The sequence below is a fragment of the Artibeus jamaicensis genome, unplaced genomic scaffold (genome assembly GCF_021234435.1).
Source record: "Artibeus jamaicensis isolate MK-2021 breed Jamaican fruit bat unplaced genomic scaffold, CSHL_Jam_final contig_465, whole genome shotgun sequence".
In the NCBI taxonomy this organism is placed as follows: Eukaryota; Metazoa; Chordata; class Mammalia; order Chiroptera; family Phyllostomidae; genus Artibeus; species Artibeus jamaicensis.
The window spans coordinates 25989079-26012938 of NW_026521843.1; the positions used below are offsets into that span (position 1 = coordinate 25989079).

Genomic DNA, 23860 nt, shown 5'->3' on the forward strand with positions numbered 1-23860 from the left:
GGTAACCACACAGAGTGACCAACATGCTAACAGAGGCCCAGGACACAATCCACTGAGGCAGCCGAGGCAGAATAAACCAAGGGGGTGGGGCGTGGTAGGGGCTTTGTGGAGGTGGCCGCAGCTCCTTTCCCAGGGGGGTGCAGGCTACCGGTGGAGTTATCAACTAGTTATAGGAGCAACAGGGCCTAGAGCCTCCCCCCCCCCCATAATGCTTACATTGAAATACCTTTTGAAACCTGTAGGAAAAAAGTGTAATAATAAATGTAACAATAGCATCGAACTTCAGCCTGGTTTATATCTCTCTATATTTTGCAGTAGTAAAAGAAAATTTTTTAAAAATTTGAGGGGCCCACATAGACAAAAGTGCCTAAGGCACAGGATGATCATAATTCAGCCTTGGGTACAGTGTTTATATTTTTTGTTTTTTTTTAAAAAAGTGGTATCCGGATCTTTGTATGAGATCTCTTTATTTTAAATAATAGGAGCTAGTTTTAAAATTAAGCAAAACGTGTGGCCCAGTAAAACACGTGCGGCTTAGCCTGCATCCTGTCTAAGGCCAGGGCTATCATCATGTCCCCAGAACGCCCGTGGCTTGAAACGATTTCTGGGACACGCCTTCTGCCCGGAGTGCCCCCTGCAACCTGCTCAGAATGGTAGAAGGGACCCCGGAAAACTTTCGGGGTACAAGGTTCTGATACTGAAGCCCCGCCCTGTCCGGTCTTCAAAGCTCGGCCGCGGACCCCTCTCTGCCTCTCAGGGCTGGACCGTCCCTAGCTGCCCCACTGGAAGGCCCGTGGTTCGCACTTTCGCGGGTTTGCCTGCTCCCTCGGACTTCCAGGGGTGGGGTCCACCCATCCATCAGTCACGTGGGGGCATGGGGCCCCAGGCAGCAGCCCCGGGGCAGCGGCAGCCCGGAAGCCAACACTGCCCCTCCTGGCCCCACCCTTCATCCCGCGTCACCGCTAAGCCAGGCCCGCCCGCCCAGTCTTGGAGACCAGGGCCTGCTACCCGCACGGTCCGCTCCGGGTTGGCGAAGCTCCACGGAGGAAGCAGAGGTGGTTTCAGACGGCAGCGGGCAGGGCTCCTCCTCCTGCACTGTCCCGGGAGGTGGGCTGAGCTCTGTTCTAGGCCCCAGCGGCTCGCCCATCGTCGCGGCCCTGCCAGCCCACCCCTTCATCTCGGAGGGAGGCCCTCGCGAGATTCATCCGGTTTACTCTTCTGGAGGCGGCCATGCCTGAAGGTGCGGGCGGCTCTGGACCCAGCTCAGTGCCGCCGGACCATAAATTGCAAGTGCGCATGCTCCGCGGACGCCCGCACCAGCCCGGGGAAACCCTGATAGAGTCATCGCGAGGCCGGCTTAGCGGAGCTCCAGTGGCGCAATCGGTTAGCGCGCGGTACTTATACAGCAGTACTTGTAGAGCAATGCCGAGGTTGTGAGTTCGAGCCTCACCTGGAGCACGTCCCTTTTGAGTACCAAACTCCCCCTTTTATGTCCCTTCCGAGGGAACAAGGTGGTCTCTCTTTAACCCTCTCTCGGTTTACCTACTGCTACCTCCTAGTTTATCGCCTCGGCATTTCCATTAATGGCACCCAGTTCCGGCTACAGTAGTGGGGTGTGGCTTGGAGGTCCAGGGGCGCTGCACCCGTAACAGGGACCAAGTTAGAAAATCCCGGGTGCCCCACCCTACGAGGCGTGCTCGAACTCTCAGCACCGGACGAGCCGGTTCCTGGATGCTGCTCCCCGTTCAGAGCCGGGCGTGGCGCGTCGCGCGCTGGGTGGCGGGGCGGGGCCGGGCGACCCCTCCCGGGAGTTGGGGCCAGAGGCCCCGCATGGGGGCGCGAGGGGAACAGTCCCTCCCAACCCTGTTCGATAGTAATAACCAATCATTACCCTCCCCTGATCTGTGGATACACGTAGACCGCGCGGGCCCTTCCTTACTTAGACGAATCTGGGCCGATGGACAGACTTTGGGAAGTGTACCTGGGGCGCCTTTCTCGTCCCGTTCTGGGTCCCTTGTCCCCGGTGTCACTCTGCAGTGGTGGAATTCTTTGATAAACCAGGGAGCAGATATTTTTCAGTGCCATCCCAGTGGCGGATGTTCTTTCATGCAGGCCAGCAATCCCAGGTTTAGAATCTTGGAGGTGAGGCCTGGGGCAGGAAATCTGTTCCCCATCCTTACCCCCCACTAGTGGCGAGCTGGTTTGTTTGTTTGTTTGCTTGTTTGTTTATTTATTTTAACCCAGTACAGAACACTCCTCGGAGGCGTGCGGGCTGCTTTACTGAGGGGCAGGTAGGTGCCCCGGGGTGGGTGGATGCCCCCCACATCCCCAGGAGGTGTGGGTGAGTCAGGGAACGCGTTTAGACAGGATGAGAGGCTTCCTGGATGTGTTCTCCCCAGAGTGGTTTCAGCTGTTTTTATAGACATGATGGAAGTTAAATCCTGGGATGGAAATATTACTTGGAGTGGTGAGAAGCTAGACCTGGACAGCTCAGAGAAAATGTGGGTGGTGGGTGGAGCTCTTGTTTTTCCCTTTGGCTATACCCTAGTCCAGATTTAGAATGGCGAGGCTCAGGGCACGGTGAGAAGGCCGGCCCACCTCATCTAACCTGGGGGCGGGTTCCTCACCCAACCTGGGACTTCCGCTCAGCAGGTGGTGAGAACACCCCTTTAAAAATCTAGGTCAGGCCTGGAAACAAGTATCTCCATCAAATTTTTTTAAAGTTTTGTTGATATATAATTCTCATACCACACAATTCACCCATTTAGAGCGTATAATTCAATGGATTTTAGTATTGTATATTCACAGATATGTGTAACCAGCACCATAATTTTAGGACATTTTCATCACCAGTCAATTTTTAGAACATTGTCATCACCTCAGTAAGAAACCATTCAACCCTTAGCGCCCCTCTGCCTCCCATTCCATCCCCAAGTACCGACTCATCTACTTTCTGTCTCCGAAAATTTCCTTATTGTGGACTTTCTCATAAATGGAATCATATAGTATGTGGTCTTTTGAGACTGACTGCTTTTAGTTAGTCTAATTTTTTAACGATTCATTCATACCCTACCCTATATCAGTATTTTATTTCTTTTAATGGCTGAATATATTCCATGATATGGAACAGTCAGCGTTTTAAAGAGAAAAATTTGGTGAAAACTGCTTTTAACGGTGGAATTAATTTTTAAAATGTTCAAAGCATAAAAATGATCAGACTTGCTTAGAGTACGTTCCTGTTATTTATTGCAAGAAATGGGTACTTTGGAAAGCCGAGCACAGAGCAACTCCCCATCTGGACAGAAGTAAATGAATGGAAGATCATTCTGCTCCACTCCTGTCCACCTTGGAATCCAGTCTAGAAAACCCCAGCTCCTATTTGAAAACTTCTGGCATCGAAATGTAATTTCTTCACAAGACATCACATTCTATTTTTGTCAACTCTTTATGGTTAGAACATTCTTCCTCTTAAATACTGTTTCTGTACCTATTGGTTATTAGTGGAAAGGTGGTGGTTTGGGGAACTCTTTTTCTGGTGAGGTCAGAAGGCAGGAAGCCAAATGAGTTGCTCTTTCTCTATTTACTCTAGAAATCCCCAGCTAGTAAGTTATCAGTGGGTGACAAACAGATGGTTGGCAGGTTTGTAATCCAACATCTTAATGTTCTAGTGACAGGATGTTTTAAACTTGTGATGGGTGATAAAGATCAAGTCAAAATTATGGGAAAATGCTTTAAAACCCATAAAGTACTATACAGAGGTAAGGAGGTGGCATTATTATTACCACAAGACTAATGGGTGTATAATGTATGGTAGCTTTAAGGGGGAAGATGAGTAGATGAACTTCAAATGTAGGTGGAACTTACAGCTGATCTCTAGCGGGAGAGAAGCCTGGCATACCCAAGGCTGACATTATTAGCTTTGTACATGGCTTGGATGAAGACAGGCTTATTCAAACTGTGTTTGATATGAAGACAGAGGGAGAGCAAATCCAGTAGAATCTGGAGGAACAGTAGAGCCAGTCCAGAAACAAATGTTTCTGACAAATGACAAGACGCAATTTGATAGAGACAATTGTAAGCCTATGTTCAGTTCAGAGTTCAGTGTGGGGGATGCCCGGCTTGACAGCTGTTTGCATGTAAAGGATCTGGGGCTTTCAAAACTAAGAGGGCAGCTAGATCAGGAGCAGAACCACAGAAATGAAGATCTCATGGAGGGTTAGCAACAGGGGAGTGGGAGGAGGAGAAGGGGGGAGAAGGTACAGAGAATAAGTAGCATAGACAGTAGGTAGAAAATAGATAGGGGGGAGGGTAAGAATAGTATGGGAAATATAGAACCTAAAGAACTTGAGACACGTGGTCATAAACTAAAGGGGGGGAATGGTGGAGGAGGGGTGTGCAGGGTGGAGGGGAATGAAGGGGGGAAATAGAACAACTGTAATGACACAATCAATGAAATATATTTTTTAAAAAAGGATCTGGGGCTTTCAGATGTGTGCAATCTCAGTTGTCCCAGCCGTGTGACCCAACGGCTAAGAATGTCAACCAGTTATTGATTCATTACCGTATAATGCATGACATGGCCTGGTGTTGGCACAAAACAGCAGTCTGTGGAACAAATCTAGCCTCCGGACAGGTTTTGTTTGGGTCTCTAGCACTGACTTGCAAAGCGTTTAGATTTTATTTGGGGGGGTGGTGAGGGGGGATCATTTGTCTACGACCTGGGAGATTTTAGTGAAATGCCCAAATTTCAACTTTGTAGTGAAAAAATCAGACTTGGCTATCTGGGGCCCTTATTCCCACCTGGCAACATCAGCTGCTCCCATTAGATGGGCATGCGGTCCTCCATTTACCCCCCATCCCGGTCTCACCACTTCCCATCAATCCCCAGTGTGGGGGTGGGTGCCAGCCCACCTGCTTCCCTCCCCTCTCCCCTTATGGCTTGCTTTTCTGTTTTCTTAACCCCTGACTAATTTATCTCATCTTTGCCCTACAGACATTGGGCATGTGGCCTCAGTGTGGACAGAAGAAGGGGATACTGTTAAACTTGCAGTAGGTCAGAACACAGCCTCAGGGCTGTGATCTGTAGGAACACAGTCCATTTAAAATTCAACAAAATAAAAGCCCAGTTCTTTATTGTGGAAAATACCCAACAGAAGAGAAAATAATGTCTTTAACCCCCATTAACCATCCATCATCAGGACGTTCAAGGATCGTAAACGTTGTTTCATCTATCTCTTTCCCTACGCCTGCAGGCACTGGAATATTTTAAAGGAAATCCCAGATATGGTTTAGTTTAACTTGTAAATACTTCAGTACGTGTACACACCAGGTAGCCACATTTAAAAACAGCAGAACCACGGTATCATTATTACACCCAGCAAGATCAACAACAATGCCTCCTCATCATCTAATAACACCTAGTCAGTGTTCAAGTTTCCATGCTTATCTTTGACAGGTATTTTTACAGTTGTTTTGTTTGAATCATAATCCAAATAAGGTCCACCCACTGCATTTGATCAATCTATCTTTTAAGTGTCTTTTTTTATCACTTCCCCCCTCTTCCTACTCCCTTGTATGTTTTTTATTTGTTGAACTATAGAATTTTCCACAGAATTTGGCTAATTGCATCCTCAAGTCATTTTTTAATGGGCTCTTCAATCCCCCCATTAGATCTAGAAGCTCGATAATATTTAGATCCTGTTTATTTATTCAGCAAAAATATGTTCTAGGTGGTTCTAGTTGTTCCACATTTAGAAATATTAATTTTATTGGTGATTTCGGATGTGGTCAGCCAAATCCACTATTACAAAATTCCACATCAGCCTCTAATGGAACAGTTTTAGCAGTGCTCTTTGTCCAGGTTTATTATTTTATTCAGGATTATGCAATAGTGGTTTTCTAATTCTATTATTCCTTCTGTAATTATGACTGATTCCTAAAAACAAAAAACAAAAAAGGCCATTCTTCCTTCCATTGACTATTTGGTTTTCCTAAAGCATAATTCATACAGAAAGACTAGATAATATTGCTTGGTTCTTTTCCCTTTTCTACTGTCTTTTAGGATAATGAGTTAATGCTCTAGTAAGTCCCAAAGGTGGCCAGTGAGTGTTCCTTTTAATCTTACAGCTTCTCTTCAGTCACATTTGACATACCATGAACTGCATTAATAATGTTGAGTAGCTTTTTGAGACTTATTAGAGATCCATGTATTTTCTTTTCCACACCCCTTGTCACAGCCACATAGTACTCTATTCACCCTTTTGTTCAACCCGTCCTCTGCTGGTTGTTTTGGTCTCTGCTGGTTTTGCAGGTGGTGCGGCAGTGAAGAGATGTGTTCAGGTAGTTTTGTGTATCTTTGAGATAGGCTGTAGATGTGGGGCTTTTGTTTCCAGGAATGGATATCTCTAATATCTATAATATGTATAAAATTATATTTTAACTATGTATATAATAATTTATATTATACAAACTATGATGCTATATATACTATAATGTTATATATAATATATAAGAAAATATATAATAAGTAGATACTTTGCAGAGGTGTGAAGTCATCTTTAAAGAGGGTTTCTACTGTGATAATCCAGGAGCGTGAGACCTGGAATTCACATCGTAAACGTGATGGTCGAAGGCCCTGGGCTGACCGATGCCATTGGAGCCCTCACGTGTCCCCAGGTCCAGGAAGGGCACCACCGATAGCTAAGAAAGGGGCACTGACTGGAACCTCTGAGATAAGGACTAGCTGGCCAAAGATCTCAGCTTGTAGGGTGTCTGGAAGGGAGCCCCAGATTTAGAAAAAGCCCACCAGCCCCTCCCAACAGGTCCTCTGGCCCCATGACTCCATCCTGCTGCCCTTTGCTTAAACGGTTTCTGTTTTAGCTGTTAGTCTTATCATGTTTAAAGTCTTTAAAATTTTTATTTGGTTTAACTGAGTATTATTTTATTAACTGAATAGTTACTAATTATTTTTATCTTTAAAATTTTTTGTTCTATCTTAACCATTTTGTTCCTCGAAAGCTTCTTGTTAATGAATATATTCTTTCTCTTTAACCTTTCCCTGTGCCCTTAGTCTTTTCATTTATTTCCTCACAGTCTTCTTTTTAATGTTTTCTTCTAAATTTATTTTTATCTCATCTATTTTCTTCTTCCTTTTACTGTAAATTGTAGAACTGGACTGTCTTTGAGGGTTTTAGGCTTCTGCCGGCCCCTGGGCACCTAGGTGGGCAGCTTCCCTGGAGCCTGTGCTGTAGGGAGCCTAGTAGGGGGAGGAGCCTTGGAACCCTAGTAGGGGGAGGAGCCTTGGAACCCTAGTAGGGGGAGGAGCCTTGGAACCCTAGTAGGGGGAGGAGCCTTTCCCCATCCTCTCCGGGGCAGTCTGTGGTATTACAACCCCCGAGTGATCTAGGTGATCAGAGGGCCCTCCCATTTCCCATAACAGTAAGCCGTCTGTGGGGACCACGATTGAAACTCTAAGGTGTGTGGATCTTGGAGACGAGTGGGCTGAAGAGGGATATATGAGCTGCTTTCAAATATTTGTGAAAGGAGTGTATGTAGTTAGTGTTGCCAAAGAGGAAAAAACATGAACCCAGGGCCCGTGGGCAATGGTGACAAAGAAGCACATTTGTCTTTTAAGTGATTAGCGTTGTTGAGAAATGGGATGGGTTGACTGGCAAAGGAGTGTGTTTCCCAACTTTGACAGTGGTGGAGCAGAAGCCGGAATGTTGTAGAAGAGAATCTTGCATTGGCTGCAAAGTTGGTGAGGACTTCTGAGTTCTTTTTTAGTTGTGAGATTCCATTTTTAGAAAAATGACATTGTGCCATAGATTTTGTTATTACCTTCCCAGCATCCATTTCCCCTTTCTCAGGGAAACATCCTGTGCCCTTCTGAACACAGTGAGCCCGTGACCGGCCTGGGTCACACATGCTCCACCAGCCCCTGGCCACACTGCACACTGGTGGGTTCAGGGATGGGCATGTGGCGCAAAGCGAACCCATCAGAGTCCTTTCCGTGGGATTTTTTCCTATCTCGAGCTATGTGGGAAGAGTCCTTTTCTCTTTCTGTTTAGAAACATAAAGAATATAAATCAAGAGCTTCCTGCAGCTCCCATCAGGTACCCTTCCAGCACACATCTTTCTAGTTGAGCGATTTGGCCCGGGAGAGTGAAGGCTGCATTTAACAGGAAGCAGGGACGAGCGACTGGAGGTCTGAGAGCATCTGAGTCTCTGATTCTGAAGACCAGCCCCACCAATTCTCTTCCTGTGGTTTGACTGTGGGGACCAAAAACGTGCCCTTCTGCACCAGCCAGTGAGGCTTGGCTTTCTGTCACTTGTGACCAAAAGGAGTCTTGACCGATGCAAAAGTTTTTGTGCAAAACATCCATTTTACACTGATGACCAATTTTTCAGATTCCTCACTAAAAATGCTTTTCAGAAGGAAAAGGTACCATCCATTTCTGGTTAAACTAAAAATCACTCTAACCTTTGAAAGTATTAAACTGTCCTGGGGACAAAGGTAATTAATCAGTACTTCCCTGTGCCTTCCTACAAAGCGCAGCCTCCTCCATGAGCACACTCCCCACCTCCACCTGGACGACTCATTCAAAGCCTAACACTTGATTTGTTCCCCCTCCTGAACCTGTTCCTCCCCTAGTCTTTCCCATCCCACACAGCGGCCCTTTCCTCCATCCACCTGGGTTCTAAGTGACAAGCGTAGGAGGCAGCCTTCGCTGTGCCTTTTTGCTCCCAGTATGTCTCTCCCATCAGCAAGTCCTGTGTCCCCCTACGGTATGTGTCCTAAATCCTTGCACTTCTCTCCATCTGCAGTTTCCGTCGTCTCCTGCTCGGACTATTGCAGTAGCTTCTTAACTGATTCTCCACTTCTGCCTCTTGTCTTTTTCTCCAGTTCCTTCTCCACACAGAATCCCAAATGAGCTTTTAATAACACAAAGCAGATCATGTCATTTACTTGCTTAAAACCATCAATGGCTTTTCATTGCCTGCAGAATTAACTGCAAAGGCCTACAGTGGTCCAGAAGGCCCCATGTGTCTGAACTGGCCCCTGCCCACCTCTCCACCCTCAGCTCTGGTCACTCTGACCTGGCTTATTATACTCCAGCTACTCAGGTCTTTCCATTCCTTGTTTATGCCTCAGGGCCCTTGCAATGGTCATTCCTTCTCCTGGAACACCTTCGTCCAAATCTTAAGGTAGCTGGCTCTTTGACTTTAGAGTTCAAATATACCTCCTCAGAGATGCCTCTGAATGTGCTATAGTAGTGTTTACTACTAATCTAAAATTATCGTGCTTATATAAGTGGTAATTGTTTGTGTCTCATATTAGGATATAAATTCCAACTGTGCCAAGCCAATATGTGTTCAACAAGTATTTAAAGAATGAATGGAAGAGCAATGAGGAGCAACACATGGGCACAAACTAACGCTGAGTAGAGAACATGGGCCCTGCTGCTGCCAGTTTACTTTGCAGATTGACACCTGGAGCCTGGTGTTTAAAAAGTTCTTCAGCGTTGTCCCCAGGTCGTGTCACTGAGTGTATGCTTTGCCTCACATGGCTTCCTGTCTAGTAGAAGAGTAGTGCTCCCACCAGAAGCCAGTGAAAAAACAGAGGGTGCTGGGGCAATGACTTGGTGTTTGTAAGAATCACTTGGGGACTGTCGCTTCCTGGGCTACAGCCCAATGATCGTGAAGTTCTAGAACTGGACTGTGAGGAAAGGACTGGGTGACCACCTGGGGCATCCCCAGATTTAGTGCTGAAGGTCCCTCACTCCCTGAAACTCCCTCAGTCCCTAGCAAACCAGGTGAGTTGGCCACCCCAACCAAAGGGGTTCAGAGGGGCAAACAGAATGAAGTAGTTTGGAATGGTTTCTTGGGGGAGCCAAGGTAGTAATGCTTCTCACCCTAGGCCTTGGGTTTTGGCTGTCCCCTCTGCCCTGCCTTTGAGTGAATCTAGGACACCTAGACACCTGGACACCTGGAATCTAGACACCTAGTCCAGACAAAAGGGAAAGGAAAGCACTGATTCTTGAATACTTGCAATGAGCCAGTCACTGCTCTAGGGCTTTATTACCTAATCGCTTCCTCAGCAGCCCTTTTATGGCTCCCATTGTAGAGGCAGGGCACAGAGGTTCACCAGGTTGTGTGATTGCCCCAGCTCAGATGTCTGCCACACCGAGGAGATGGGAGTGACAAAGCCAGCCTATTATAGAAGGCCTGGCCTTTTCTAGGTGTTTTGCTAAGTCAGAGATGTGGGAGGAAAGTCAGGGATGTGGTTTGGACCTCAGGCTGACAGCTGTCCTTCAGCCCAGGGAGGGGGCTTTCCTGGGATCCAGGGAAGAACCCATGGACTAGACAGTGAGATGGTTAAGGAAGAGGCATCCAGGGAGTTTCTTGGGTTGGTTCTGGCCTGGCTGCATAGATGGCACAGTACCACGAGGTGGCGCTGTGGTTCTGCCTTAGGAGGCTCCTCTTCCTTGCACTGGAGTGGGTTCAGGGCCAGCCTCAAGAGCAGCCACTAGACCAGCCACTTAGCCTTATTATACCTGTAGCCTGCAGGGCAACCTAGGCCTGTCCATAGTTTTCTGCCTTTCCCAGGCTCTTTCAGGCCAAGAAGAGAGGGAGAGACGGGCAGGGGGTCTGGAGAGGAGAAGGCTTGAGCCCATGCAGAATCCTAGTGCAAGGCTGACTGCTGAGCGCAGCTGTCGGGAGGAGGGGCAGGGACTGCTGTTCTGGGCCTAATGGGCTCGTAACTCGGGCACAAGTCATCTCCCAGCATGTGCAGAGCGTGTCAGGAAAACTGGACTTGCCCCCGTGTGGTGGGAGTGAGTGGAGAGGGGCTTCGGCAGTGAAGAGGCTGCAGACTTTGCTGACCAAGTGAAGGTTTGGGCTGGAAGAACCCGAGGGGCAAGGAGGAGTCAGGAGTCCCCGGTGCCCCAAGTGGCAGAAGAGTGAGGGAGAGGGCAGCTTTCGGAAAGGGGTCTGCTTGGATCTGGGACAGGGAAGCAAAAGCAGAGGGGCGGGGCTGCTGGAGACAAATGCAGTCAACTCTGCAACTCTGTTTTTCCCTGGTCTCTGGGCTGGGAGAGCTGTAGCAAAAATTCCCCTTGGGAATTCTTTTTATATTCAATTTTCACTCATCTACTGTTTATGTGGAATCAATGAAAATATTTTGATTTATACTTTAAAAGTCATTTTTTATTCTGTAGGTTATACACTCACAGATTCAAAATTCAAAGGGTTCAAAATAAGGAACTTTTCCTATTAAACATATAAGCATACAAACAAACAACCTAATGCTTCCAACAGAAAAGCAGCAGGACATTAAAAGACAATTCATGGAAAAGAATGTGGTAAGGACATCACTCTTAGGGTTGTAAAAACCCTTCTCCTGAAACTGGCTTGTCTTGAATTTTGAGATATTTTTCAGGTGTAGAAGTTTCATCTTTTATTAAATCACATCTTTCCCTGCATGGCCTGATGTCTTCTCTGCCTGGAAGGTCATTGTCCATCCTGAGAGCAGTTAAACAGTCTTTCTCATGGCTTCACGGTTTGCTCAGAGATGTTGCTGTAAGTGATGTGCTTATGAGATGAGCCCAGGGTGGGTGTGGCTCATGCCTTTGGGGGCATGTTGGCCTCAGTGCTCAGCCCCCGATCCGACTGTCTCCCCATCTGGCAGTTTTTCAAGGCAGGACGAGCAGGCTGAGGGGCCAGCCTCTGGAATGGGACCTTTCCATCTGGAGAAGGGGGCCAGGAGAACTGAGCCTGCGGTGGGCACCCGGGCTGGAGCAGGACAGACTCTGGGCACAGTCTCAGGATTCTTGTCAGCTGGTCCGAGGTGTAGGTGTCCCTGCTCGGGCAGTTCTGGAGAACAGCTTGCCCACCAGGTGGCAGGGCAGAGTTGGAACCCAGACCCTGGGAGGCCAGAAGCAGAACTCTTGACCAGGGATGGAGGTGGGGCGGGCCCTCTGGGATACGGAGGAGCCCAGTGAGTCAGGACAGGCATTCTCCAGGTCTCCCTGGCAGCCAGCCTGCCTTTGTGGCATTTTAGGAAATGGTACCCAAGGGGCTGAAATGGCCTGTGTGTGAATTCTTAGGAAATAGTCGCTGGATGCATGTATCAGGCCCTGAGTCAACTGCTGCACCATTATTACTGCCTGGTGCCTCAGCCCCCTCTATCCCAGCAGGAGGATATAGATGTCCCCTCCTCCCCTCACGCCACCTCCCTGGATGTTGGGAGTAGCCCTGTCAACCTTGTTCATAAAGGGGCCTCCTCATTTCCCAGGACACCCTAGTCTGAGCACTGAGGAGGGGACTGGACGTTGCCTTCAAGCCATCCCCAGTTATGTGACTTCAGATAGCACTGTGTTCCGCCTCGGGTATCAGTTTTCTCATTCGTAAAATGGGATGGTGATCTTGCTCCAACCAACAAACCAGGGGATGAGCAAATGAAGGAATAGGCGAGACACTGTTATAGGAAAAAGAAAACGAATCATCTGAGTGTGAGATTCTGAAGTGGTTCCCCCCATGGCCTGTAGAGCATGGTCCCCCCAAGCCTGTGGAACATGGTTCCCCAGCTGGGCAGTTTCTTGCCCCCCACCCCTGAAAACAGTGTATAGGACCTTGGACCGCACTCATTTCATATTCCACATGTCCATCTCCCTGGGGCAGGAGGGATCTCAGTGGCCTCTGAGACAGCAGCCAGGACTGGGAACCACGATGTGTCTTAGATGGGAAGGGCCCAGAAAGAGAATTCAAACTTTGTTTTTTCCCACAGAAAAGCACAGATAAGCCAGGGGGAGGGTCCTCAATGTGCATGAGCCCCAAAAGGGTGGTGTAAGCACTTAGCTGAAAGGAAGCCTCTTCCTTGTCTGTCACGACCTGCCCCACAGCACCTGGGGAGGCAGCTTGGAATCCAGAGGCTGGGACTTGACCTCTGCTAGGGTCGTTGTCTTTAGTTGGAAAGATATTTCAGTGGGGACAGGGTGGTTCTCTACTTTTGTGTATGCAACAAAGATGAAAATTTAACTCACACTTTGAGTCCTCTGAGCAGGGGGGGGAAACCAGTAATTTCTTATTTATTAGTCTAAAAGTAATCTGGCGTTTTTTCCAACCCCACTGGATGATTAGTGAGAAAAACAGTAAAGTGTTTAACTTGATTTGAACATTGTGAGACCTGACAGATCAGCCCGTCTTGTTAAGTGATCTTTTGTTTCTCTTGGATAAAAGTGCTCGTTCTCAGATGGCCTACCTCAGATGACGCTGAGGTGTGTGGACAGACCAGGCTGCTTCTGTGACGTCTGGCAGGAGCAAGGAGTTGGGACCCTGGGGTGTGGTGTCCTCATGATTCCAGGCAAAGTACCCCAGCCCTGATGGCCACGAATTGTCCCTGAAGCTGAGCCGTGATTCATGGTATGGTCCCCCCTGGTCTGACCAGAGCCCCTGAGATGCCCCTGCTGACCAGCTCACGGCACCTGGGGTCCTCCTGGCTGCTTCCCCTCAGTGCCTCACTGACCCCGTAGTGCCCCCGCCTCTCCGGTGCCTGTGGTCTCCCGGCTGAGCCTGTGCGCCCGGACGGCCTGCTCGTGCACCACTGGGCAGCCAGGCCCCAGGGAACTGAAGTTGGCCTGCGCGGCTGCACTTCGGAGACTCCGCTGCCCCCTCTGGGAGCCCCGGCGTTAGAGGCAGAGGCAGGGTGGGTTTTGCTGGGTCCGAGCAGCCCCAGGTGCTGTTTCCTCCCAGGTTGGGACTGAGGCCTCTCTCCTGGACTCCCTCCCTGGAGGAAAGTCCGATCTGACTGCTTGGTCCCCCTTGTTGCCCTCGTTCTAGTCCCTTCCCATCATCCTCTGGGTGGCAGGAGCAAACTGAAGCATGTCCTCCTCTTGCCTGGGCATCCCTCACAGGAAACTCTATGATCACGCCCACACAGAGGGGCAAGGGCATCCAACAAACACGCTCTCAAGAGAACAGCCTGGTTCAGGAGACCCCGACCTGCCGCAGGACCCTCTTCTGCCCCTTAGATGCTCAGCATTGTTGGTTTTTTCTCCCGCGCACTCCGTCCAGGTCAGACCACATCCTGGTCTCTCCTCAGGCAGACGTGTGTGTCTGGGGCCTGGGAGGATGAAGTTCACGTCCTCAAAAAGGCAAGAAAGAAAAGCACATTCATACATTTTCAGATTTTTTTTTTTTTTTTGCTTGAAACGTTAACAGCGTTAGAAAATGGAGACAAAGGACACATAACAGGCAAAATGCGAAGGTTTTATCCACAGGGGGATTCATTGTCCTGCTTGTGTCAGACTCTGGCCTTCCTGGGGTGACACACAATGAGTAAGAAATAGATGGCACTCAGCAAAAAAAAAAAAAAAAAAATGGCACACAGTGTGAGAAGATGGCCCAGCAGGGGCATCCCTGCCTGCTGCTCCCTGGGGCCAAGGCAAGACCAAGGCTGTCACGGATGAAAGGAAGGCTGTGATTGGTGGGCTCCTCTTTAGGCTCCTCTTTTGGTTTCTCCTATTGGAAGAAAGAGACCCAAGCAATTTGAGCTGGCTGGGAGGGCGAGAAAGGGGTGGGTGGTGTATGTTATGCACCGCCCTGTTCAGTGCTGTGGCCAGGGGGGCCCTGGTGCGGGTCTTCATCCCTCACGCAGCTCACTGAGAAAGGGGGTCTCACCAGGCGGGGCTGACAGGCCACACTCACAGGCGCCCACTGGCACATGTCTGGACACGTGCTCCACTATTTACATTCACATGCATTTCCACGTGAATACTGTAGAACTCTTAGAGCAGCACCTGACGCAGTAAACACGCTGTGAATACCAGCTGTCCTTGTCGCTGCATGCACAGAAAGGCCTCCTAGAGCCAAACACACGCAGAGAGACTCAGACCCTATGGTGTGTACATTCTCCTACTCAGGGACAGACTCCCGTCAACCTGTGCATAGAAGCCCTGAATCTCCACTTGTAGATGTGGCCATACAGTCATACACAGTAGTCATCACTAACACCTATTGGGAACTTACTACACAGTAGGCATTGTTCTAACACCACACAAGAGGATTAAGCAATTGAGTCCTTATGACACCTTTATGAAGGACCCATTGTAATTTAGCCCAATTAACAGATGGGTGAATTGAGTTACACAGGCTCATGGTCACAATGCTGGTAATTGGTGAACTTGGGATTCAAGCCCAGGCAGTGTGGCTTCAGAGCCTACACATGTGACCACCAGCTATTCTGCCATCTTCTTCACAGATGCCCATGGTCTTTCCTGTACGGTGTTCTCAGTTAAAGAGCAAGTCAAGGATGTGGCAGTAAGACCCTTTGTTAAGACCTCTGAAAAATTTGAGGGCGTGTCTCTAAATTCCTTGGATAGACAACATGGCTTCTAAGTCTGTTAAGGGCATACTTCTTAGTCCTCTCTGCTGGACAACAGGACTAAGAATCTGACAGCACCCTCACAGGTGGCCTTTCCGGAACAAACACAGGTGGTGGAGTAGGCTATAATTTGATACATTGGAAACCCATAAGTTTTTTAAAGAATTATATCAGCTTGGATTGAAAGAAACAGAGACAATTCAAAATGAAAAAAAAAAATGGGCAGAAGGAGGCTAATTCTATGTGGTTGTTAACCCTGACCATTTCTTCTGGAAAAGGAAGGGGGAGTCAGTGTGAAGCCAAGAGTCATGGAAAACCACCCCCGAGAGCAGGACCAGTCCCTAAGGCAGGAACTGGTGTGACTTTAGAATTGCTTCGCACACTTTTCTCCTCCTTTGGGGATGGGAGGATCTATTGCAGCCATCCTGTCCTACCTCCTTGTTGTGGGCTGGGTTTGGGGGGGAAGATAGCTGGTCTCTTTAGTTTCCAGATCTTTAGATGAAGAAGAACCATTCTCCAAGGAGTCACACCTGAAGGGCCTCCTCTGCACCAGACCCGATTTAGAGGTTGAGGTCCTAGATTTGGAGGCTAATCCTGATGACTTTACGGCAGACTTTTGGGGTCTCAGAGGGTAGGTGTGTTTTCAGTGTGTAAGGGATGTGATTCATTGGAGCCCAGCAGGCTAGCGCCCGGTGAGCCACATCTCCTGGTGTTCGTGACCTTGAGTGGTCCTCTGTCTTGAATCTTGCTGTCCTGGTGACTCACTTTTGGCCAATAGAAAGCAGTGATGGTGATGCTTCATAATTTCTGAAGACAAGTCCTAGGAAGCCTTTTGGCTTCTATCAGAGTCTCTTAGAAAGCTTACCCTGGGGTAAGCCATGCAAGAGGTCTGAGTTCCTTGAGACTGCCATGCTATGTGGAAGCCAAGGTAACCATGCGGAAAGGTCACCTGCAAAAAACATACTGTCAGCTAGTTGTACCTGCATTAGTAGTCCCAGCTGCAGGGCAGGAGACTGGAGGTGCTGTCACCTGGGACGTACAGGGCAGCTGAATGTGCATTTGACTCTTGACCTCACCACTGTTCATTGCACCCATGCACACGACCCGGCCCACCCCATGTGAGCACCAAGCCAATCAGTCTGCAGAACTGTGAAAACTAAAAATAATTTATTTTAAGCAGCTAAGTTTTAAAATTTGTTAGCTGCAACAGATAATTAAGACAGTACAAAAATTACGATTTATTTTTGCTTATTTTTTAATTGATTTTATTTTACTTTTTTAATATATTTTATTAATTATGTCATTACAGTTCTATTCCCCCCTTCATTCCCTTCCACCCTGCACACCCCCTCCCCCACCATTCCCCCCCTTTAGTTTATGACCACGTGTCTCAAGTTCTTTAGATTCTATATCTCCCCTACTATTCTTGCCCTCCCCGCTATCTATTTTCTACCTACCATCTATGCTACTTATTCTCTGTACCTTCTCCCCCCTTCTCCTCTTCCCACTTCCCTGTTGCTAACCTTCCACGTGATCTCCATTTCTGTGGCTCCACTACTGTTTTAGGTGTCTGCTTAGTTTGCTTTTGTTTTAGGTGTGGTTGTTAATAACTGTGAGTTTGCTGTCCATTCACTGTTCATATTTTTTATCTTCTTTAACATTTCATATAATAAGGGCTTGGTGATGATGAACTCCTTGAACTTGACCTTAGCTGGGAAGCAATTTATCTGCCCTTCCATTCTAAATGAAACTTTGCTAGATAGAGCAATCTTGGATGTAGGTCTTTGGATTTCATGACTTGGAATACTTCTTTCCAGCCCCTTCTTCCCTGTAAGGTCTCTTTTGAGAAATCAGCTGACAGTCTGATGGGAAGTCCTTTGTAGGTGACTGTCCCCTTATCTGTTGCTGCTTCTAGAATTCTCTCCTTCATTTTAATCTTGGCTAATGTAATGAAGATGTGCCTTGGTGTGTTTCTTCTTGGGTCCACCTTCTTTGGGACTCTCTGAGCTTCCTGGATTTCCTGGAAGTCTATTTCCTTTGCCAGATTGGGGAAGTTCTCCTTCATTATTTGTTCAAATAAGTTTTCCACTGGTGGCTGTTTCTCTTCCCCTTCGGGTACCCTTATAATTTGGATATTGGGACATTTAAAGATGTCCTGGAGGTTCCTAAGCCTCTCCTCATTTTTTGGAATTCTTATTTCTTCATCCTTTTCTGTTTGGTCATTTTTTTCTTCCTTCTGGTCCACCTCTTTGATTTGAGTCCCAGTTTCCTTTCCATTACTATTGGTTTCCTGTTACTATTGGTTTCATTCTTGCTGTCTGTGAGGATTTGACAAATTAATCTGTATTTTCTTTTGTTTTCTTAAAGATTTTGTTTATTTAGTTTTAGAGAGAGGGGAAGGGAGGGAGAAATAGAGGGAGAGAAACATCAATGTGGGGTCTCCTCTTGCATGTCCCCCTACTGGGGACCTGGCCCACGACCCACACATGTGACCTGCCCGGGAATCGAACCAGTGACCCTTTGGTTCACAGGCTGGTGCTCAATCCACTGAGCCACACCAGCCAGGGCGATCTGTCTTCCCTCTCACCTCAGTGCTTCCAGCACTCAGTCCTCCCCACACTCCAGAGTCAGGCCCATCGCGGCCGCCAGTAGCAGCACAACCCATGAGTTATGTAGTATTAGACTCGGTCACCTTTTGATTCAAGGACCTGACACCAAGAATGTGGAGCAGCATTTCCTCAGGGCCCGAGCGGTGTTACCCACGGAGGTGGGTGTTTAGAGTTAGAGACACTGTGCTAATGCCCAGTGCCGGGTGCCCAGGGACGGAGGTGTCCACATGTTCTTTACTGTGCAGGTGCAAGGGTGTACTGTGTGGTATGTGTGCGTGCATGAGATGTGGGGTCTTCACGGTGTGGGCCTCGGAGCCGGGCTCCTCTTGCCCACCTCGGAGGGCCTGACTGCTTCCAGACGCCCCGGGCCGGTCTGGGAGAGGCCTCTCTCCTGCAGGGCAGTGGGACTCCGACCCTCGGAAGACTCATTCTCACCGTGACTAGGTTCTTCGGCTCGAAGCGCGTTTCATAGTCAGTTACCAGCCTGGTGTGTCAGTTGGGATGGTGTCGGCTGCAGGTGACAGGAGGCCAGTTCAAACAGGTTTCAGCCGAAAGCCTGTACACGTATCCCCCAGTTTTCGAGAGTTTGCATTACGTACTTGGCTTTTACAAAAGACTCGTGTTACTTCCTGTTTTCTTTTTTTAATTGTTACTTAAACATTGTTTCCAATATATCTGATGTGCAATATTGCATCAGTTTCAGGTGCACAACCCAGTGGTTGAACATTTATATAACTTGCAGGTGATCACCCCGATAAATCTAGTACCCATCTGACACCATGCATAGTTGTTACTCACTACTACCTCTTTTTGATAACCGAAAGGAATTCGAAGAGGATATTTGCTTTTATGAAAAATGGCAAAAAGCATTAACCTCTGTTCGGTGGCAGCGTGGCAGGCAGGGCAGCGCACACCGGGAAGGTGGCCTGGCCAGCTCCTCCCTGGGACCGTGCTCAGCACAGCAGCAGCAGGCGCCGCAGCTTTGAACTGTGTCTGTGAGCATCTGCGTTTTATCTCGATTTCTTTTGTTGCATCTGTTAGCAAGATGTGTCCTAAGGTGTCAGGAAAGCCTGAGAGCTCATCAGGGTGTAATGTCCAGCATAAAACTGGACATAATTAAGTGTTTTGATGGTGGGGAGTGACAGAAAGGCATATAAGTTAACGGTGATTGCTTCTTTGTATTCTGCCAGTTCAGCCTCTGAAAGGCTTCATAGGAATGCTGTACTGTCAGTGGAGAAGAACTGTATTGGGCCCCACAACTGGGAAGTCCAAGGGCAGAGATATCGAACTCAAACTTTGTTTTTAGGGGTGAGGGCTGAGGGGTCCTGCGATGGACAGATGGCCCACCAGGGCTTCTAGAGTTGGGGGAGCGGGGGAGCGGCCAGAATGCAGCACGCCCTCCATGCCTGGTTTATGACCTTTTGCAAAAAAGTCCGTTTCTCAGTCTGTTGTGCTGGGCACCGGGGCCAGATTTCTCAAGCAGCCCAGGTGGGAGGCATTGTCTTCCTGAACTTGTTGCTGCCTGAGCGGATTTTGCACCCACTCCTGTTTCAAAGCTTCCAACCCCTCACCAAGCCCCTGGCTCTAGCACCTACAGAGCAGAGACAATTGCTGTGCCCTGAGTCAGCCTCGTGGAGGTGGGAGGCTTTGTAGGTGCGGAGCACCATTTCCTCGGGGCCCTTCGAAGACTCCAGGTCTCCAAGGATGTCTCCCCTAGAATCGTTCCGCTGCAACTGTGCAAAACAGAAGTCTGCACGGGGAACAGCAGAGACACCATTTCTGCCAGGGAGGGTCATTTCACCTCCCCCTGACTCCCGGCCCTACTGACAGGCTCTCTCCACCGGTGGAGACCCCTGAGGTTGGCCTCTTGCAGCATTTCACTTCGCACAGCTACTCCTTCACGTGGAATCCCCCAGAAGCCTGGCAAGCAGGACAGATTATCCTCCCAGAGACGCCCCCACAGGGGCCCTCCCTGCATTCACGTTCCACTGACCAAGCATCCCAGCGGAATGTAGCTGCTGCCCCTTCCTCCCTGCCCCCCCACCCTCCGCCAGCCCCAGCCGCCAGCTGCCAGGGTTTCCTGACATGCACTCCCAGGGCTTGCTTTCTAGAGTTGGCTGAAAACAAACCCTATAAGGAAAGAAAGGAGGGGCTGGACGATACGTCTTCGAGGCTGCTTGCCCAAGCTCTGTGCGGCCTGCTGCCCACCAGCAGCGAGTCTGTGGATGTGTGGGGGCCACCCATTGCGCCAAGACATACTTGGTGGGCTGGGACTCCTGGGGGGGGGTCCACGCCCTGCTCTGGGTTGGGCGGTGCTCCCTCCCACCATCTTCTCTGTCTCTCCCTTTCTCCCTTTTCTCCCTCAGCTCTCTCCATTTCCCTGTCCCCTCCTGTGCTCTCCCTCTGCAAACGAAATGAGGTCGACTCAACAAGCCTTGGTGCGTGCACACAATGAGCATTGGAAGCCAGGCCCAGTCTTTGAGAATGTCCCTTGACACAAAACAACCTGCGGCACACCGTGGAGAGAGAGGAGCCCCTGAGGCATGGTGGGCAGCATGGGTCAGCTTCCTAACCTCCCCCTGCAAGCGAAGACAATACACATCATGCAGCAAAAGTCATGTCTACAAAACTACAATGTCCGCTTCCTTTGAGCTCTGCTGTTCGGGGTCTAGGCCTGCGTCCCTGGGTCAAGGCCCTTTGAAGACCCAAGGAATGGCTGACCCAGCCAGAGCCAGGAATGCATTTCAAAGGCTGCCCATGCCTCCTCCCCCGGCCCCACCGTGGTGCTTGTCACTTCCTTTCCTTGGGAACATCCGGAGGGCCTGGCCAAGGGGAAAGATGAAGGCAGAGTTGTTGGATCAAAGTCCAAACACATAACACAGGCACCTCCGGATCCCACCTAAGGACACGATAATGTGAGCTTATTCGCACACAGACAGAGAGCAGGGGCTGGCCGGCCGTAAACCGTCTCTTATTACAAAGCCACAATCTTTCCCATCTGTGTTTAAGCTTCAGCCTATGAAATAATGTCTATAAAAATAACATTGGAAGTGAAAATATTGAATGCAATAAATTATGGCTACATTGTGTTCCCTCCTGAGGGATATCCTGGCCAAAGAGCCTTCGATATTTTTATCTAGGGTTGTGCTTTGTAGTATTTCCTCATAAAGCATTCCATTTGTGGATGGGAAGAAAGGGCCTAGACGGGTGAGATTTATTCAATAGAGCGATAGTACCGGGCTGTCTGTACCTGCCTGGCATCTTAATTTTTCTTCCAAAGCAACGACAGCTCTGCTGGTGTGGGGCTGCACAGTGAAGACCAGGAGCTGGGTGTCCCTGGGGCTGGGGAGGGGGGGAGGGGCAGGTTGGTCGGCCATTTCCATCACTGCCGCCATTTCCCTCCTCACTGTCCCCCCCCCACATCCCCACTGCTCTCACCAAATCCCTTCATGAATTCAATATACCAAGTCCTGGGCCTTAGCCAGGGGTTGGGAGGAAGGGAAACCTGGACAATCAGTAGGACATGGACCTGGGAGTTAAAGTTTGGAGGACAAATAGCTTAGAGCAAGAAGGAGCATCAGCAGCGAGGGATGCAAAAGTTCACCCAGAGTTCAAGGGAGAGAAAGACAGATGGCTTTGGAATTGAGTCTAAAAGGGTGGGTTGGATCTGGACCTGCTGAACTGGGAGGAAAAGGCCTTCTCCGAGGAGGAACGATGGTGGGAGAAAGAGCAAAATTGTAACACATGCAGTGAGTTCGCTTTGGCTGGACCCTTGGGTTCAGGAGGGGCAGAGAAGGAAATCAGGTTAAGGGGTGGGTGGGGCTGGATCAAGAAATACGACGGATAAAGGAAAAGGCCACTCAGCTCTAAGGACTTTGGCCTTTTATAGGGTAGAAGGTGGAGGGCCAGTGGCTACTTATTGAGCTGTAGGGGGACGGAGCTGGTTTTGAAGCTAATCATTAGAATGCGATCTTGGGGCCAGTGAACATTTTCTTTCCCTCCATGTTCCCTTCCCTGAAAAGATCTCAACTCTTCCTTTCTCATGGTTGGTTAAAAAAGTTAAAAATTTTGAGTGTTAGCCATTTGCTCGAAATCCACACTACTTCACACTCTGTCCCTTTGCCTTAAACATTTGTGACAGGGAGGAGGGAGAGGGGTAAGAATGGGACACACACGGCCATAACTATTCCTCACACCTCCGGGCCCAGAAGTACGTCAGATCCTCTCCAGAGAGTGGGCCTTCGCAGGAGAGGTGTGGGGTGTGAGGGACCAGGTGCTCACTGGGTTGGCAGGCACCACCGCAGGGGAGGGCAGCCTTCCGTCTGCTCACATGACCTGTTTGCCCTTCTTTCTGGGCTCATCTAGATGTGGCTAGATGGCAGGAGAGGAGAGGACCACGGGGTCCAAGGCGAGGGCATCTCCAAGAACCAATGGGAGGAAGCCCACGCTCCTCCTGCCCTGGATGAATGAGCAGGGCTGGTACCTGTGGCCTTTGTCCTTGGAGCGAGGGTGGTGCTGCCCTCATCGTACATTCTCACTAGAGTTGCATCCAGGGAGGCTTTCTAAGCTTTAAAAAAAAATTCCTCGCTTATCTAATAACCATCCCCCAGTGCAATGTCCCACTCGGGCTGGGCCTCCACCCCACCTCCCCTGCTTCTTGGCAAGCACTCAGGATGGAATTTGGATCTCTCCCTCCATCTCGCAGCTCTCAGAGCATGTGTCCAAGGGCTTGAGACTCTCAGAGAAAAGGGGCCTGTGACCCTCCCCCTCTTTGGTATTCTCTCGAGGATGGGGGAGAAGGGACTCCCAGGCCCCGCTGGCAGCCAAGCCAGCATTTGTGGTAGGCGGTGTTTATGTGAACGCACAAATGTTTATGCGAGATTGCCAACGGGTTATTTATGAGTCTCCCAGCCCTTCCCCAATAAAAGCTGTTCCCTCAATGTTCTGACAGGCCCCGCGTCTGTAACTAATGTGTCACCCGCTCGGCTAATGCAGTTCACTTGTGTTTATTTTTGCACAAAAGCAATTTATGCAGCCGCTCTGAAAAAAACAGCCCTGCCAGGAGCCTTCTTGGGAGCAGAGTGTTTTTCCTCAAAAGAAACTCCACATGGTTTGCATGCGCAGCACAGGCCCGTGGGTCCATCCTGCGTGTGGGAGAGCGTGAGGGTGTCTGGCCCGGGCCCTTGCTTTGTTCCTGAGTATTTGGATGTGTCTCTCTGAGCCTGTCTGTCTGGGACTGGGTGGGTTTGAGTGCCTCTGAATCTAAGAGTTCTGCCTGGGTGTGTTTAGGTTACTTTTTCAAAAGGTATGGGGTGGGGGGTGGTGTTGGATCTAACTTTGCATTCCTTTTGGTGGAGATAAATCAAAGTTGGGAAAGTGAGTTGTTGGCAGTTAAAGGGCCCTGGAGGGAGAAGTTCGAGGGAGGAGGGGAGGAGGGCAAAGGTTAAAAGAGAGGATGATTGGCTTCGGGGCAAGCGGAGCATTAGCACTGGCCGCAAGGCTGTGACTGCTAAACTGGGCGGGAAGGAGCCCAGCACAGCAGGTCTCCCCTTCCCAGCACATCCATTCCATCCTTTCCCACTCTGTTTTGCTTCAGAATTGGCAGTAAATACTTGGAGTGAAAAGGATGCTCTGTTGGCTTGTTTTGGGATACTGTAAGGAAGGAGAAAGACTGAGAAATTATTTCCTGCTCCCCAACCAGATTTCTGAGAAAAGGAGCCAAGAAGTGGGGATGGTGTGGGAGGGGTCTGTCAGTGACCCCTGGGGTCAGGAGTCAGGCAGAGTGCTTGTGGTCTGCTGAAAGGAAAAAGAGGCGCTCACTCAGCAGGGGAAGGGCCCGGTGGTCTCTGTGGTCCTCAGTCTCATTCCATAG

At 49.3% G+C, this 23860-nt stretch overlaps 1 non-coding gene across 1 annotated transcript; it reads left to right on the forward strand.

Annotated features, from left to right (window-relative positions):
* The first annotated feature begins 1365 nt into the window (after nt 1-1365).
* On the forward strand, nt 1366-1458 carry TRNAI-UAU (transfer RNA isoleucine (anticodon UAU)). Its single transcript is given in 2 exon segments — nt 1366-1403; nt 1423-1458. It is a non-coding gene; the product is annotated as a tRNA-Ile (tRNA).
* Nucleotides 1459-23860: the final 22402 nt, after the last annotated feature.